Raw genomic sequence first — 20,002 nt, 5'->3', positions numbered from 1 at the left:
AGTTGCAGCCTTTTTTTAAGTTAACTTTAGAAATATTTACAAATATTACTGTAGTATTTTTGTTTTTGTTACTAAGTGCTATTGAGTCAGTTCTGATTCATAGTCACTCTGTATAGTGTTTCCAAGGAGCAACTTGTGGGTTTGAGCCACTGACATTGTGGTTAGTAGTTCAGTGCTTATCCAACAGTGCTAAACCAGGACTCCGTAGCCTCATCGAAAAGAGATATGTTTGTGTACAACCTAAGAAAGTTAAAATGTGTTAGAGGAAGTGTGAATGGCAGTGGCGTTTATCAAAGTAGCATAAAATGGAATTGTTTAAAAACAAGGAAGCCCCAATAACACATTTCTTTCAGGTTAATAATCAGCAATATGCATACTAAGAAGAAACACTGGGAAATGCTGACATAGCCTTATTTGTGATCCAAAAATGCCTTGAAAGTGAAAGTCAAAAATGTACTCAAACATAAATGCTAATCAAAAATGCTCAGGGCTCAATCCTCTAATTTGACTTACTCAGTTCCAAATACCATTTTGGCTAAGGCAATTTCATACATGGGATTCTTGCTTAGGGTGCATCAGCATATAAAAAATAGCATAATGAGTCAAGAGGTAAGAGAGAACAGTTACTCTGAGATTTTAAGTTGTTGTATCTAGAAATAAGTCATTTGTGTTTTCTCTTTATTACTTCTTGTCTGTATTCCTCAAAAGAAATTATGTGCCATGGGGATGGGTTCCTGTCTATGATACTCAGCTTTGCTTGACTAGTGCTCTGGAAAATATCTGTCACATTAAGAGTTGCTCATTTCAGGTTTGTTGAGTGAATTAATAAAGGAAGCTTTTTTTCTGTATTTTAGTTTTTGCTATAATGGTTAGAACTACCATGGTCAGCATAAAGCTCCCAACACATTCAATAAGTTTGTCTTCTGAAAGAGTTCACCCTGTTATAATTAGAAAGGAATCTCTGAGTGTTGCAAAACATTAAGTGCTTAACTGCTAGCTGAAATGTTGGCAGTTAGAAGCCATCCAGATATCCAGAAAAACACACCTTAAAAGATAGGATTAGTGATATGCTACTGAAATGATATAGTCTTGAAAAAACCAATGGAGCACAGATGGGTTGCCAAAAGATGGAATCAACTGGATGGCAACTAATAGCAACAGCAACAATTAGAAAATATTAGAATAGAGTAACACAATTAACCCACTATTTTAAAGTGTAGTCATATTTCATATTAATCTCCATCAAACATGATGGCATACATTTAGTTAAATGTGGTGTTAAAATTTTCAATCATATAGTTTGTCATGTAACTCACCACGAGGCTCAACAACAACAAAAAATTATTCAAATATCAAAATATATTCATATATCAAAATAGATGCTCTCCTGATGCTTAGCTGCTCCACCTCAGATTTTATAATTAAATCCAAATATAATTAATAGGCCGTGGGGATATCATCTAAGAAACATTGCTGAGCAACTTTTAATCAGTTATCATTTGCATATAATAATGAATATGAATATCCATTATTATGTTACTCATATAAAAATTATTTTATATAATCCCAAGTGCTAGTGCAATTCACATGCAGTGGTAGAAAAATGTTGAATTGCTAAAGAGAATAACAGCTTGAAAAAGTAATAATTAAAATAAAGTAACCATAGGAGATTCATGCATTAGTTTTGCAAATATAAAAGTGGTGGAGGCCTTGGATAGAAGTGTGCCCCAAAAAATGTTTCTTGAAGTACGAATTTCCTGTATCTGTGACTGGGGACTTTCCTGGAGATAATATTTGTGATTACTGTAATGAGGCCATAATAGAGTTAAAACTAACCACATTCACCAAGTTGAATCTGACACCAAGTAGCCATGTAGGACAGAGTGACCAGCTGCACGGCTTTTCTGAGACGGTAAGTTTTTACTGCAGTAATTGTTGTTGTTGTTGTTAGGTACCATTCAGTCAGTACCAAATCATAGCGACCTTATGCATAGCAGAACAAGACACTGCCCGATCCTGGGCCAACCTCACTACTGTTGGCACGCTTGAGTCTATCGATGCAGCCATTTGGCCAATCTATCTTGTTGGGGGTCTTCCACTTTTTCTCTGACCCTCCACCTTACCAAACATGATATCCTTCTCCAGTGACTGGTCCCTCCTGACAACATGTCCGAAGTATGAGAGATGAAGTTTGGCCATCTTAGCCTCCAAGGTGCACTCTGGCTGCACTTCTTCCAGAATGGATCTATTGGTTCTTTTGGCAGCCCATGGCACTTTCAATATTCTCCTCCAACACCATAACTCAAAAGCATCAATTCTGCTATGGTCTTCCTTATTCACTGACCAGCTTTTGCATGCATATGAGGTTATCGAAAATACTATGGCTTGGGTCAGGTACACCATAGTCCTCAAGCTGACATCTTTGCTCTTCAACACTTTGAAAAGATCTTGTGCAGCAGATTTTCCTAATGCAATACATCATTTGATTTCTTGACTGCTGCTTCCGTGACTGTTGATAGTTGATCCAAGAAGAATGAAGTCCTTGATGACTTCAATCTTTTCTCCGTTGATAAGAATATTGTTTATTGGTCCAATGGTGAAGATTTTTGTTTTCTTTACACTGAGATATAATCCATACCGAAGGCTGTGCTCTTTGATCTTCATCAATAAATGTTTTAAGTCCTCTTCACTTTCAGCAAGCAATGTTATATAATCTGCATATCGCAGATTATATAACTTCTTCCAATCCTGATGCCACGTTTTTCTTCACATAACCCAGCTTTTCAGATTATTTGCTCAGCATACAGGTTGAATAAGTATGGTGAAAGAATACAACCTTGTCGCACACCTTTTTTAATTTTAAAACATTCAGTGTTTCCATGTTCTGTTCAAACAACTGCCTCTTGGTCCAGGTACAGATTCCTCATGAGCACAATTAAGTGTTTCAGAATACTCATATTTTGCAGTGTTGTCATGTTCCACAGAATGAAAAGCCTTTGCATGGTCAATAAAGCACAGGTAAACATCTTTCTGATATTCTCTGCTTTCAGCCAAGATCTAGCGGACATCAGCCACAATATCCCTTGTTCCACGGCCTCTTCTGAATCCAGCTTGAACCTCTGGAAGTTCTCTGTCAATGTATGCTTGCAGCCATTTCTGTATTACCTTTATTAAAACTTTATTCTCAATGGATATCAAAGAAATTGTCCGATGATTTCTGCATTCCGTTGGGTCACCTTTCTTTGGAATGACATGTGTGGATGATGACAAACTATGGACAACATTGCGAAGTATGAGTATTTCAGAACACTTAATTGTGCTCATGAGGAATCTGTACATGGACCAAGAGGCAGTTGTTTGAGCAGAACATGGGAACACTGGTTAATTAAGAAAGGTTAGAGAAAAAGAGGAGGACCCCCAGCAAGATGGATTGGCCAAATGACAGCATCGATGGACTCAAGCATGACAACAGTAGTGAGGTTGGCCCAGTATCGAGCAGTATTTCATTCTGTTGTGCATAAGGTTGCTATGGGTCAGCACTGACTCGATGGCACCTAACAACAACAACATATGTTGGTCCAGTTGAGAGGATTTTTTTTTTTTTACATTGAAATTACTAATAGCAATAAGAAAACAACAGAACACATTATAAAATCTGATCTACTTGTTGCTGTAGCCAAAAAAAAAAAATAATATTAATAATGATGGAGAAATTTAAACCATTTTAGAATCTGAAATTGTCACATTTGCAGAATCCATAAATAACAGAAATACAGATCCTGCTTTGTGGAATAATTTTTCTTCTAACGATGTAAATTGCTTTATTTAAAGAGGGTCAAGTGATTGTCAGCATCACAGTGGACCATCTAAAAAGTCGTATCAAAATAGAAAACAAACAAGATTGTCTAGCCAGAATTCATTTCTAGGGCACAAAGCTAGAGGTGAAGTTGAAAGAATGAGTGGCTATTGTATTGTCCATCAGTCTACTCTGTATAATGTTTTGCTTGCACACTCTTCAGTCTAAATAACTCTTCAATCTGTTACAGATGGATTGATAAACCTTGGATAGGGTTGATAACAATGAAACATTTCAATTCACAGAAATTGTACATTTTATATTTAAACTGAAGACATGATTTAGGCTTATTTCAGTATTGGAAGCAACAAACTGTTGCTATCATTATAAAAATCTCTAAACATGGACTTCCTTCTCAAGGAAGAATTGAAGTGTTTGGGGTCCCACAAAATGGAAATAGTGGTGCTTACTTGAACTTATTGCTCATTTTGATCCATTTTCACAGGGTCACATCTTAAAATATGATATGATAGGTTCAAAGCTGTTGTATAAGACATGCCTGACTTCCTTAGACTTCACAAGGGGGAAGGAGACTCAAACTCAGAATCAGCCCAAGGCAGATTCCTATGAGGCAGAGTACAGACATGACTCTACCCTTCAACTTTATTTTCTGTTTTCTGACCTCAACCATCCTTCTCATTATACTCTCTGCTTCACATCTAAGTTTGATTTTCTGTTGCAATGGCCACATAGAACTCATAGACAATGCTCACAATTATGGGGTTTATTAAGAAAGTGAACCAATTCAACTAATAACAGTAGTAAAAGAAGTGAACAAGTTACAATTCAGAATCAGAAACAACCCAAGATGCAACAGCACTCCAGTCAGGAATGCTGCTTCTCTGCTGCAATGCAGGCATGCCTCAAACTTGTCTTCAGCTTCTCAATCACAGGGCCCCTCGGCTTCTACTCTTCTAAAGCCAGCCTCCTTCCCACAGGCACTTGACTTTATTCAGCCCGTGGGCTTGGAAGCCTCCAGCTTCTCTTTCTCTCTCCGCCACCATTTTAACTGTTGTTGCTTTTCCTGGTAGGGATCTCACATTTCACTCATGGCTTTCCTTTCTTGAGCAAAGAATAGAAAGAAATGCTTTTAACTATAGCATACTCATATTACAGATTAAACATTGATCTAAAAGTAAAATCTAACAAATTGTTGTAATATGTTTTTCTGATCAGTAAATTTTTTGACATGTTTTCATTTTCTCACTTATGATTATCATGATTATTAAAGAAGTATCAAAATTCAAGTATAAGTTGTTTAAAGAAAAATTGGTGAAAATAATTTTTGTTGTTGTTGTGGGAGTTGATTGTTAACAAATCTAAGTTCACTGACTCATTTTCTTTATTGTAAAATATTATTTTTTAGGCAGTTTGTTGTAGTTGTTATTGTTGTTGCTGTTATGTACTGTCATGTTGGCTCTGACTTATAATTACACGTATAAGGTTTCTGAGAAGCAGCTGGTGGGTTTGAACTACTGACAGTGTGGTTAGCACTCCACTGCTTAGCCTATAACACCACAGGAAGTTTAGTATGCAGTAAGAATTTTTAAACATTTTATAATCCGGTTCATCTTACCCACTAAAATGACATATGCCATTTTTGCATTCAATCACGAACATTATTTGTTGTTGTTGTTAAGTGTCATCGAGTCAATTCTGATCCATAGCAACCCTGTATAGGGTTTCCGAGGAGCAGCTGGTGAGCTTGAACTGCTGACTTTGCAGTTCAAACGGCTTTGCAGTCTGATGCATTAACCCACAGCACCACACCACGACTCCATTATAGTCTCATTGAAAATGAAGTTACCTCATCGACAGGTAGACATATACAAATATTTACATATACTTTCTCCTGTTCAAATGCTTGAGTAAACAATGAGGGGACACCACACATTTTTAGTGCTTAATGCCCTCACATGCCATAATAAAGCCCTGTCGATTATTAACATCAGTTACTTTATTAAGCTATAAATAAAAAGGGGCATAAATACATTGATAGTATTCTGATTTAGAGAAAGAGATGAATAAGGGTAGATTCAATCAGCTTCTAAATTAACTGGATATCATAGTTTAATATAATATTGTTCAAATAATTTTTACCTTTATTATAGAAAACATTTTAAAAATTAGGAAATACATATGTTCTTTTCTATCCTAACTGTATCTTTTTAGAGGAAGTTTTCACCCTTACTTGGATTCCCAAGATTTCAGTTAATGAGCAGGTAGTTTGGGGGAAAAAAAAAATCAAAATTAATCAAACTTGCTTGGCTCTTCCAACAACTGAGGTTTGCTTTATGATTGCTTTCCACTAGCAAATGAAATAATCTGAAAATACAGAGGTCAAGATTGAAACACAGTGAGGACCAGCAGGACTATAGGACTTGTACAAAATGCCTACATGACATAACTCTGGAAAACATAAGATTTCCGCCAGAGAGAATAGCTTCCTTTACTCCCTTCAGGCACACAGGTTTCTCCCATTCCCTATAAGAGATTAGTTTCCTTTTACACCCATGTAAATTATTTTTTAGGCCAACTAGTTTCAGCATGTTCCCTATGCTTGTATTCAACCTTGGAGGACAACAGTTGACTACTGAGAGTGGAGGACAACACAAGCCCCTAAGAGTGGGAGCTGAAATTGGAGCCCTGAAGAACTACGCATGTGCAACATTCCAGAATAAATCTGCCCAACTCCTCTCAACAAACTATGCTGCCCACTTCATCTTGAAACCAACCTACATATGCACTTTATTATCACACTTCCACTGAAATGGGCACGTCGTGGAAATCTCTACCTATTCCTATAAATAAACATAATACTTTCCCTCTACACACTGAAAAACTTTTATAAAGCCCAGATATAACATTGTTTGGGGTAGCAGGGACTAGTGTTGCTTGGTCCCTCTCTATTCCTGCTCATGAGCTTTATCTTGTCTCTTTCAATAAACCTTTGTTCATGTGGAACCTCTGAGCCTTTCTTATTCATTTATGATTAGTGAATAATCTAGATCAGGGGTCAACACCAAATTGGGGAGCCCTGTCCTACAGCGTCACCACGAGTCTGTCAGATTGTAGTACTGTGGTGGTCTGCATGTTGCTGTGATGCTGGAGCTATTCCACTAGAATTCTAAATACCAGCAGGGTCACCCATGGTGGACAGGTTTCAGCTGAGCTTCCAGACTTGGACTTGGAAGAAGGAGAGCCGGATTACTTCTGAATGTTTAGCCACCAAAAACCTTATGAACAGCAGAAGGACACTGTCAGATCACGTCAGAATATTGAATCTTGAAATATGATTAATATCACCACCATATTGTCAGATATAGTGCCAGAAAATGAGCCCCTCAGATTGGAAGGCATTCAATGTTTAACACTGAAACAGGATGATCTGTCTTCATGAATGAAATCTAGATTCCTCCAGAAGCAATGCCTAGGTTCACCTTGACAGGGTCAAAACCATGAATCAACAACATGCGTATAGCCACACAAGAAAATACTATTGATCAATAGGAAGGAACAGAAATACGAATAGATGTTAGCACTTGGAAGACCTGGAAAAGATTATGTTACAGGAAAGAAGTTACACAGAAAAGACCACATATCAGAGGTTTGCGTTTGTTTGAAATGTTCACCAAGGGGAAATGTATAGGGACAGAAAGTAAATTAGTGGTTATCTGAGTCTAGGATTGGGTGATGGTAGTGGTGGTGGTGTGCCATGGAGTCGGTTCTGACTCCTAGTGCCCCTATATGCCAGTGGGTTTGAACTGCTGACCTTGTGGTTCATCATCCAATGATGATTCTACAGCACCACACCACAGTCCATACACTTAAAATGGATGAGCTTTATTGTATTTAAATTGTACCTCAACAAAATTGTTTTCAATGTAAAATATTTATATGTGTTTCTACTTGGTGTGGCACTGTAGGATAAGGACTTGATTGCAAGGTTGGTTTGCACTATAATGTCAGCAGTTCAAATTCACCCGCCACTCCTCGGAAACCCTAGCTGGGTCTATATGAGTCAGAACCAACTTGACAGCATTTAACAACATCAACAACAACTTGCTTTGCAAGTTAAAAAAAAAAAAATTGGACTAGTTATAATAAACTATTTATTCTACCAGACCTCTTCTCTATTGCTGCTTTAGAGAGGTAATAACTTTACACTATTTTAACTGTTTTATTTCAGCTATTTACACACATACTTAACATGTGGACATCAATTTCTTAATAAAAATTAACTGTAAATATTATGTCCTTAAATGCTTTTGTGAACGATAAGGGTTTGGTATGTTGTTGTTAGGTGTAGTAAAGTTTGTCCAGGTTCTTACAGACTTTATGTACAATAGAATGAAATCATGCCCAGTCTAGCCCATCATCACAATTGGTACACTAGAGCCTATTGCTGCTGCCACGTGGTATCATCACGTCTCCATGGGCATCTTTCTCTTTTTCTCCGACACTGTACTTTACCAAGCATGATGTTGTTCTCCAGGATAGGTACCTCCTGATAACATGTCCAATTATGAGAGATGAACCCACACCATTGTGGCTGTACTTGTCCCAAAAAGAGATTTGTTTGTTCTCTTAGCAGTCAATGGTACTTTTAATATTCTTTAAAATCATCGTTCAAATGCAGTTCTTCTACAGTCTTTCTTATATATTATTCAAATTTCACATACATAAGAGGCCATTGAAAATACCATGGCATGGATCAGAAGCATCTTAGTCCTCAAACTGACATGTTTGTTCTTGAACACTTTAAAGAGGTCTTTTGCAGTAGATTTGCCTATTGCAATATCATCTTTGATTTCTTGACTACTACTTCTATGAGTGTTAATTGTGGTTCCAAGAAAAATAAAGTCTTGGACAATTTCAATCTTTTCTCCATTTATTAAGATATAGTTTGCTGGTCCAGTTTTGAGGATGGTTGCTTTCATTAAACTGATGTGCAATATATAATAAAGGCCATGGTCTTTCACCTTCATCAGTAAGTATTTTAAGTCTTCTTTGCTTTCAGCAAACATAATTGTATTATCTGCATATCACATGGTGTTAATGTTAATCAGTATTCTTCTAATTGTGATGCAACATTTTTCTTATATAATTCACTTTCTTTGATTATTTACTCAACAGATGGGTAGGATATATATGGTGAAATAGACAACACTGGTACACACCTTTCATGAATTTAAACCAATCAATATCCCCTTGTTCTGTTCTAAAAATTGCCTTTTGGTGTAGTCTCCCCATGAGCACAATAAAGTGTTATGGAATACCCATTTGTCACAGTGTTATTCATAGTTTGTCATTATCTATGCAGTCAAATGACTTTGTAGTCAGTTAAGCACATGAATGTGCTTTCTGATGCAAAACTGGAATCACTAACTCACCTATGCCAAGAAATTTGTAAGACAATCACCTGGACAAGTTGCAGGAAGAGATCCATATTGTGCCCATTCCAAAGAAAGGTGGCCCAAAGGCATTGGTGACCTAAAATTAATTGCTATTGGCCATTTTGAATCTGATAATTGTGTGATTCACTATGCTGGGAATGACGAATTGAAGAGGAATGATGTTGAATTCATCATCAAAAAGAACAATTCAAAAACTGTCTTGAAGTATAATTCTGTCTGTGATTGAATAATATCCTTATGCCTACAAAGATGACCAGTTAGTACAACTATTATTCAAATTTATGCACCCATCAAGAATTTGAAGAAATTGAAGAATTCTACCAACTTCTTCAATCTGAAATTGATCAAACATGTGATCAAGAAGTGTTGATAATTACTGGTGATAAAAATACAAAAGTTGGAAACAAAGAGGAAGGATCAGTTGTTGCAATATGCAGGTAATACAACCTTGCTTGCTGAAAATGAAGACTTAAAATACTTACTGATAATGATCAAATCCTCACACTGGACCAATAAATAACATTATGATAGTGGAGAAAAGATTGAAGTTGTTGAAAACTTCATTTTTCCTGGATCCACCATCAACACTCATGAGCGCAGCAGTCAAGAAATCAAGCAATGCATGGTATGCAAGTATTTTGCACAAACCCTCTTTAATAAAAGTGTTCAATAGCAAAGATGTCAGTTTGAGGCCTAAATTGTGCCTTACCACCATGGTATTTTCATTAGCCTCATATGCATGCAAAGTTGGATGGTTAATAGGGAAGATCTTAGAATTGATTCATTTGAGTTATGGCTTTGGAAAAGACTATTAAAAGTACCATGGACTGCTAGAAAAACAAACAAGTCTGTGTTGGAAGAAGTACAACCAGAATGCTGTTTGGAAGCCAGGATTGTGAGACTTTATGTCTCATACATTATCCACATTTTCAGGAGGAACCAGTTCCTGGAGAAATAGATCACGCTGGGTAAAGTGGAGGGTCAGTGAAAAAGTTAAAGACCCCCAATGAGATGGATTGGTACAGTGGCAGCAGCAATGGCCTCAATCTTAACAACAATTGTGAGGATGACTCAGGATCTGTTGTGCATAAGGTCGATTTTGCTAAGAGTTAGAATCAACCTGACAGCACCCAAGAACAACATACCTATATTTAGGCACAGGACACCCAACAACCCAGAAACCTCTTGTGACTTCTCATAAATATTTCTCCACACATCCCAAATTAAAATTGCTCTGACTTCTAAAGGCAACATGCTTGTGACAGTTTTTTGAACTTTATATAAATGAAAGGAATGATATGCATACTTTTTTGTTCCTTGCTTGATTTGTTCAGTATTATGAGTGCAAGATCCTTCCTTGTTATGTTAAAGTAATTAAGCTGCATTAACGTGCCACCATTTATTTATCTATGATGGGATATTTGTGTTTCTAGTTTTTAGCAAGCAACTGTTGTGCCAAAAACATTTTTATGTTCATCTTGTAGTGCAAATGAATCTTTATTTATTTATTTTTATCTTAAGTGCAATTATGTTGAGATTTAATTTGTATAAACTAACCTTTTCAGTGGTCTTCATTCATTTTTATAGTTAAGATTTCTATATGGTAGATTTTCTCTGCCTGACTAAATTTATTTAACAATTTTTATAGTGCTGTTCTGCTACTGGTAAATTATTTTCTCTTCACACTCTAATAAATTATTTACTTTGTCTTTGTTTTTGAAAATACTTTTTTCTGGCTATAGAGTGCTAAACTATTGGTAGTATTATTTTCAGTTATTTAAAGATTTCTTTTTGTTTTTGTTTGCCTTTGATCTGTTTAATTTCTGACCAGTAGTTTGTTGTCTTTCTTATCTTACTATTATTGTTATGAAAAGTTTGTTTTTCACTGTTTACTTTCAAAACTGTTTTGGGTTTTTAAATTATAATAAAACTTGCAATTTTCCTCATATTTCCTTTACTGAATCTGTTGAATATTTTGAATTGTTGATACTGGTTTTTATCATATTTATACATTTTTAGTAATCATTCTTCAAATATTTTTTCAGTCTTCCTTCTCCCATTTGGTGACTGATTACTTTCATATTTGGCTTACTGACAGATGTTAATGAGCCCACAGCTCATTGTTATCTCCTCTTTTTCCTTTCTCCCAATGTTTAATTTTTTATCAGTTCCTTTTTGTATGTCTCATGTTCACTAATCTTTTTCTGTAGTGATTAATTTTATTACTCTCATTGAAAATATTTTTTATCTTACATATTGCATGTTTTGTGTTTGAGAAGCAAATTTTGCTCTTCTATGTCATTTTTTCCTTACTACTTATTCTTATGTTTTGTCAACATCCTGAAAGGTTAAAAAAGAGTTTAGATAATATAGTCATAATAAAGTTATAGTAACATTGTTATTATGTGATTATAATAACTTTTTATATTTTTGTTAATTATTCTATGAGCTGTATAACATCTGCATTTCTATCAATTGATTTTTTTTTTTTCTATTCTGGGGTACTGGGTGGTAGTTCTTGATTTATTCTCTGAGTTAGTTATAACTTCAATATGCATAAAATAATTATACTAAAATGCATATATAATCAACATTGTGAATTTTACTGTTGACTATTGAATTTGTACTTTCAAATATATACTTGAGCTATATTCTGAAATGCAATGAAGTTACTGGAAAACATGTTAATGTATCAAAGTTTGCTTTTTATTTGACAAGACCAGAGTACCATTGATAGCAGGCTTAATTTTCTTCTATTACTGAGTTCTCAACAACTTGGAATGTCTGCCTTTTCTGTGATAGGATTTTTCTATTTATTTTCCTCAAATATTTACTCTTTACTGCATATTTTATACATTTTGTGATAGAGTGGAAAGCCAAGTGACTATTTAGTGTTTCAATATTTGAGATGTCTGAATTGGGGCATTTATTTAAGGTAATGATCAGGACAGTCTTATTGAGGAAATCTTCATTGTTGATATGGTTGATATCTTTCCATGTGATTGTTAATTTTCTCAGAGATGAATCCTCCAGTCTACTGAGTTGGGGTGTAAATGAGGTTTCCAAGAAACCTCGTGGTAGAAGACAGGTAGGGCGGGATATTTTACTATTCAATGCAGTGCTTTTCCATAACCAGACCTGAACCTCTTTAGTGACTAAATTTGTTGCATTCTGTTTGAGGGATTAAGAGGCAGTCATCTGTGCAATAAGAAGGAGGTTAATGAATGAACTAATTGCTTTCTAATGAGTTTTTTTTTAAAAAAAACATTTCTCTTTTTTCAATTGCACTTGAAATGCTCCTTTCAGATGTGTTTTTTATTTCACTTCCCAAACCTTTCTTGATTACTATGGTACAAATAAACTTGTTTGTTGGCCACTATAATGGTTACTTTTATTTCAACTTTTGGAAATTCTCTAATTTAGTTCCACCAGGCTCTCTATTTTATAGCTTTCCAAATGTTATGGTATCATCTTCTCTTTCACACTTACTTTTATTATTATTTTGAGGTTGCATTTTTATTATCCTTCTAAAATCAATTTAATGTGGTTTTAAAAAGGCCTGGAAATAAATATAAGAATTCAAACACCATGTTTAACTGAAAGTCTTTTGTATTATTTGCTTTGCACCTGCAAATCCATGTGCGATGCTTAATACAAATGAAACTCGGTATATATTTTTCTAGGTTTTTTTGGTGTAATTTAATGAAAGCAAAATAATTTTGGGTAGGGCAGCCATTGCAAAATTTAGACTGAGGAACATTTGTAGTTTATTTATTAAATGATTCTTGGCCAATTTGGCAGTTTCACAATAGAAAGATAATCAACCAAACCCATTAATAAATATTTCACAAATTTAAAATATATGATGAATTCTGACTTTTACAAATGCCACCGATTCCATTAATAAGCGTGAAAATGAACTTATTCATGCTGGAGACGGTTAAAGATGGTTAACTTCTTGCTATTAACAGTTACCATGATGCTTTTCACTTTACATAGTACAGTGTGTTTTTTTTCTTCTGCTTTTGTCATGTTTAAAGTTGTCAGATTTCAATTTTTATGCCTATTCTTTAGCTATAATTGTTAAGTACCGTGGAGTAGGTTATGACTCATAGTTACCCTGTACATGGTTTTGGAGGCTGAAAATCTTTACAGAAGCAGAAAGCCTCATTGTTCTCCCACGGAACAGCTGATAGTTTCGAACTGCCAACCTTGAGGTTAGCAGCCCGATGTGTAACCACTACCCTACCAGAGCTCCTTTAGCTTTAATTAGAGTAGGTCAGTATTTTACACACTGTTTTTAATTGAGTAAAATACTGATGAAAATAAATTTCAATGCTATTTATAAATTTATATAAAATTACTTTACCTTTAGTGGTGAGATAAATAAATCTTTGGATATGATGGTTTTGAACAATCAGCCTAAACAAAACAAAATAAAACTAGTGTGAATTGGAACTATGATGATGAATGTCTGAAAAGTGGATTTTATTGGATTTCTGATATCCTATTACTTAGTAGACTGTCTTTTATGAATCTTCAAATAGTACTATAAATGTATCAAAGATAAGCATCTGCTTTCCTTTTTTTTCTTTTTCAACTAAAGCAAAGAGACTATTCTAGTAAATCAATAATGGATTTTCTGGAACAAAAACAAAATAATGTTTACCAGTACAAAATTGATTAATTTTACAGCTAAAGGCTAGTATATGCCCCAAAGACAGAAACATCATTCAAAGTTGTCTCATTTGTATGAAAAAAGCACATTGAAGTCAAACTACTTCTAAGCAGTTAGTAAAGCCAGATAGATATATTGTTAAGGAAAATATTTTTCTTGCAGAGAAAGCAGAATATGCTCTCAGCAATATTCCTCTATCAACTGACAGTTAGACTTCATATTATATTAATGCATCTAGGATAGAAGAGCAATTGTTATTTTATTTGCATGCTAGAAGATCATTCATTTTGCATTTGAATAAAAAAACACTTATTTAGAGAGTATAAATTAGCCCTTGGCATATGAGTAAACAGTTCGTGTAAGATGGTACGTACATTAACTTTTTTCAATGCTAGTCAGCAAAGAAATTTTTGTTTATTTAAGGGTCATTTTGTGAATCATGATTTAGACTGTAATTAGGTTTATCATCATGGAATGCTAATGTATGTTTTTCTTTAGTCAAAAAATTTAAAAAAGGATTGCTGGCAATAATGTCCTATTGTTCATTATTCATATTGAGAAAAACTAATATAAAAAATGAACAATATGACTACTTCACAGTCGCTGAATATTTTCAGCAAGTTTTGTAAAGAAACGAGTGTTGGTTAAAACCCTTGCTTTTCCATAATGAAAGTATATTAAATGTAAGGAGAGTGGTGCTCAAATGATTTACTGAAATGAAAAATTAAAAGTATGCACTTGTTACATGGATAATAGAAGAAGAGATTATTTTATGTTGACATTGATGATGATGATTTGTGTTTGTTTCAAACGCTATGTCTATCACACATATTTACAATATTGGATAATCTTAATCTCACACTTTATGGTCTAAATATCACCATAGCTTAATTTGAATCCAGTTAGTAAAATTACAACAGTTTCACTGCTAAAAATTTGTTTTCTTATCTAACACTGAAGGCTCATTTTCATTTGTCAAAGAAAAAAATAGTGTTATGTCACAGTGGCTATTTTTAAACAATGTTCAAATATTACAAAGGAACATAGAAGAAAATTTTTCATGGTGATGGCAATAAAAGAGTTACTAGAAATGCATTCATTTCAGTCTCTCCTAAATGAAACTTTCAAACGTGCAGCAATGGAGTGCAGTATGCTCAGTGGTATCATGTCTGTTGAAATACAATATGTAACCTTTGTAAGTAGACTCACAATGTTTGATTTGAATATAAAAGCTACAATACATGCCACATATTTACTGTCTTGCCAGATAAACTTTGTCTTTGCATTTTGTGTTTCAGTTAAATAATAAATAAAAGGAAAAAAAAAAAACCAAGTTAATTAAAAGCTGAATTGATTTATCTATTTGTAAAACATTTAGTGAGTCCAGGTGTGCCAGGCATTATAGATATTTGGAGTACAACATTGATGAATAGAAGCAAAGAAGGAAAAAAAGTAGGTCAAAACTGCCCACAACAATTTTCATTCTAATGGAGAAGAAAATTAACAAAAGTAAGTAAGATATGTGCTTAGTAGGATATAAGGAGGCCTGGTGGCAAAAACAGTTATGTGTTCAGTAATAACCCATATGCTGGAGGGTCGGAACAGTTCAGAGCTCCACAGGAAGAAGACTGAACTCATTAAGATTATAGTCTAGAAAATTATATAGTCACTTCTACTCTTTCACTTGGTGTCACTGTGATTCAAAGTGAATCTGACGAGATCTAGAAACAGCAATGTAGTAGCATATGATGACTGTTAAGATGACAAATGAAACCACAGATGTTTGATGGGGAGTACAGAAGTGGGAGTTTGTGTTAACGCATTAAGTGGTAAGACTTGTCTCACTAGAAAGGAAAATTTAAGTGAAAATATGAAGATCAGAGAGCAAGTCATATTATGGCTTGGCTATCATGAAGTAATTCAGTGCTATACACATTGTTGCTGTTGTTAAGTGTCGTGGAGTTGATTTTGACTCATAATGAGTCCATACAGGGTTTCCAAGGAGTGACTGGTGGATTTGAAACACCAAACCTGTAGTTAGCACTCCAGTGCTTATCCTACAGTGTTGCACCGGGACTCCATACACATGCTGTCTGGTAATTGATCAAACATTGGATACTGTACTGCTTTCATGTTGTTGTTAAGTGCTGTCAAGTCCATTCTGACTCAGAGTGGCCCTGGAAGTTTTCCAAGGATTGGCTGGTGGATTTGAACCATCAATATTTTGGTTAGCAGTCCAATGCTGACCCTACCACACTAGGTTAGCAGTCCAATGCTGACCCTACCACATCAGGATTCCATAGGGAACAAGTTTCAGTTTCACCCTTTAATTGAGTGACATTTCTTCTTATATAGGGGTTAAGAGTAAAAACTATACCAAGTATATATGGGTTCAAATTATGTGTTCAAGTCAATAATTACTATGTGATTTGGAGCACATCACCAAATTAATTCCAATTCTATGTGAGTGACTAAAAAATTATCCACACTCTGGTGGCAGAATTTATTTTAATCAACTTTTAGAAGACAAATGCATCATTTTTCAACATAATCTCCTTGCTTTTCAATATGCTTTGTCTATCTGTCAACAAGCTTTGTGTTCTTTTATTAAAAAATATTTTAGGCTGAGCTCTGAGACATGAATGCACCACTGTCTTAACTTCTTCATCAGAGGTGAAGCTTCATCCTCTAAAGCCTGCTTTCTGGGAACCAAAGAGGTGAAAGTCCAATGGAGCAAGATCAATACTGTAGGGAGGATGCTTTAACACCTCAAAACGAAGTTTTTGCAGTGTCAACAATGTGGGCAGAGGTATGTGCATGTGTATTATTCAGCAAAATCACAGTGCCCTAGGATAGCAGTCCTCTGCATTTAATCTGAAATTTAAGCTTCAGCTCTTCAGTGAGCATCTCACTGTAATTAGCATTGTCAACTGTTGAACCTTTTTCCTAATAGTTTTCCAATACTGGTCCTTGAGAATCCCAGAAACCAGTAATCATCACTTTTCCAGATGATGGTTGACTTTTGAAATTTGTCTTGGTTGGTGATTGAGGATATTTCCATGCCATACTTTGTCATTTAGTCTAACGCTCCTAGTGATGAAGCCATGTCTCATCACCAGTAACATTTTTTTTAAAAGAAACTTTTACCTTGCTTCAAATAGCGATTCAATTTTGTTTGTAGATGCCCAAACACTTGTTTATGCTCTTCCATGGGTTGTTTCAGTATCCATCTCGCACAAACTTTACAAAACCCAACTCTGTCATGGATTATTTAATAGGCAGAGCCATAGCTGATTTGCAAATGATTTTCCACATAATCTACTGTCACTTGTCTATTTGACAGAATTATTTCACATACAAGTTCCATGTTGTCATCAGTGAACATGGACAAGTACTTTAATACAACTGGATGTGGATAACTTTTGACTCACCTTAATATTTTCTTTACCAAGGATTGAGGGTAGTTATAGCATATAACTGACAGGTTATTGTCTGCCTCAAGTAAGTTAATATGTAAAAAAAGGGTAGTGTAGCATAGTATGAGTGTTCAATAAATTTAACTCACATTACTACACTTGTTCATTCATTTTGTAATGAAAACAAATTTCCACAATTTTATTAAATTTCACTTAGCTGTAATTCATTTGACCCAACATGTTCTGCTGTCTGTCAAACAATGAATTAACCTGATTATTTAAGCAGGTTAAAAAATATAGCTCTCTCCTTATACTGCATCTACTTTCATGACACCATACTAAGGAGTATTCTGATTTCCTTACACGTGAGTGTTTGAGTAAATATAAATGGAAGATTACTTTAATAAATTAATGACATATTTTAAGATTTCTCACAGAAGTTAATAAATTCTACCCCTCACTATAAGGAACTCTGGTAGCGTAGTGGTTACGCGTCGGGCTGCTAACCTTAAGGTCAGCAATTGGAAACTACCAGCGGTTCTTCAGGAGAAAGATGATACTTTCTGCTCCCATAAAGATTTACAGCCTCAGAAACCCTATGCAGGCATGCTATGAGTCTAACCGACTCCACAGCACACCACCATTATCACCACCACTCCTCATTCTGAAGTCCTGGTGTGGTGCTATAGGATGAGCAGTAGACTCTGAGATCAGTTTGAACTGCAAGGTCAGTGGTTCAATCTCACCAGCCATTCCTCAGAAGCCATATACAGGGTCGCTATGAGTCAGAACTGACTGAACGGCACTTTACAACAACATCAACCTCTCACTATACATGTTCATAGGCTTATCAACTGTTATGGATTGAATTGCTCTTCAAACCCAAATATACATTGAATTTCTGACTCTCATATGCATGGATGTGATCCTGTTTGAAAAGAGGTTGCTGTTGCTATTGTGTTATTAAAGTAATGCCAGGGTTTGTTGTTATTGTTATGTGCCATCGAGTTGGTACCGACTCATAGCGATCCTATGTACAATACAACGAAACACTGTCTTATCCTGGGTCAACCTCACAATTGTTGCCACGCTTGAGCCCATTGATGCTGCCACTTTGTCAATCTATCTCGCTGGGGTTTTTCCTCTTTTTCTCTGACCATCCACCTTACCAAACATTATATCTTTCTCCAATGATTGGTCCCTCCTGACAATATGTCCAAAGTATGAGAGACGAAGGTTGGTCTCTTGGCTTCTAAGGAGCCCTCTGTCTGTACGTCTTCCAACACAAATCTGTTTGTTCTTTTCGCAGCCCATGGCACTTTCAATATTCTCCTCCAATACCATAACTCAAAAGCATCAATTCTTTCACAGTCTTCCTTATTCACTGTCCAGCTTTTGCATGCATATTAGGTTATTGAAAATACCATGGCTTGGGTCAGGCACACCTTAGTCCTCAAGCTGATATCTTTGCTCTTCAATACTTTGAAAAGGTCTTATGCAGCAGATTTGCCTAATGCAATATGTCGTTTGATTTCTTGACTGCTGCTTCCGTGGCTGTTGATAGTTGATCCAAGAATGAAGTACTTGACAACTTCAATGTTTTCTCCATTGATAAAAATGTTGTTTATTGATCCAGTGGTGAGGCTTTCTGTTTTCTTTACATTGAGATGCAATCCATACCCAGGCTATGCTCTTTGATCTTCACCAGTAAATATTTTAAGTCCTCTACACTGTCAGCAAGAAAGGTTGTATCATCTGCATATCACAGGTTGTTAATGAGTCTTCCTCCAATCCTGATGCCACATTTTTCTTCATAGAACCCAACTTCTCACATTATTTGTCAGCAGTTGACTAAACCTAATCATCTGGTATTACAAAAAGACTACAACTTAAAAACATGCACTCACAGGGATTGTCTACAAACCAAGGAATACCAAGGAACCAAGAAAATCCCTGGTTTCAAGGGCTGCTTACAAAGGATAAATTAACAAGGCCAAGATCCTGATTTGGACTTTTAGCCTTCAAAATGGTGATTAAATAACTTTCTGTTTTTTAAAGTCACCTACTAGTGGTATTTGTACTATAGCAGCATTTGGTGACTAAAATAATAACCATAAAGTATATTAAAAATCTACTTTAGCAGTGTGAATAGCTGCAAAGGTGGAATAGGAAAACATTTGTAAGAATCTCAATAATTGGTTTTCACAGTAGTGTTTAACATAAACATTTTGTACATGGTTGTTTTAATTCAAGTTTCATTTAAAGTAAACAACGAATGCAATGGTAAAATACTTTTTCTATTCCATAGCAATTATGTGGGACAAAATAGAACTGCGCCATAGTGGTTCCAATGCTATAAGTCTTTACAGAACAGTCTGCTAAAACTTTCTCCCTTGGATCAGCTGGTGTGTTCGAACTGCATATTTTCCAGTTAGGAGCCAGATGCTTAACCATTGCTCCATCATTGTTGCTTAGTCCACTGATTTGGTGGTGGTGATTGGTGGTATGTGCTGTCAAGTCAGTTCACTTTGCCCAACGGCATGAAACACTGTCCAGTCCTTGGCCATCCTCACAATTTTTATGTTTGAGACCATTGTTGGTGTTACTGAGTCAATCCATCTTTTTTTTTTTTTTT

This window comes from Chrysochloris asiatica, unplaced genomic scaffold, assembly GCF_000296735.1.
Source record: "Chrysochloris asiatica unplaced genomic scaffold, ChrAsi1.0 scaffold00001, whole genome shotgun sequence".
Lineage (NCBI taxonomy): Eukaryota > Metazoa > Chordata > Mammalia > Afrosoricida > Chrysochloridae > Chrysochloris > Chrysochloris asiatica.
This window is presented reverse-complemented; position numbering follows the sequence as displayed.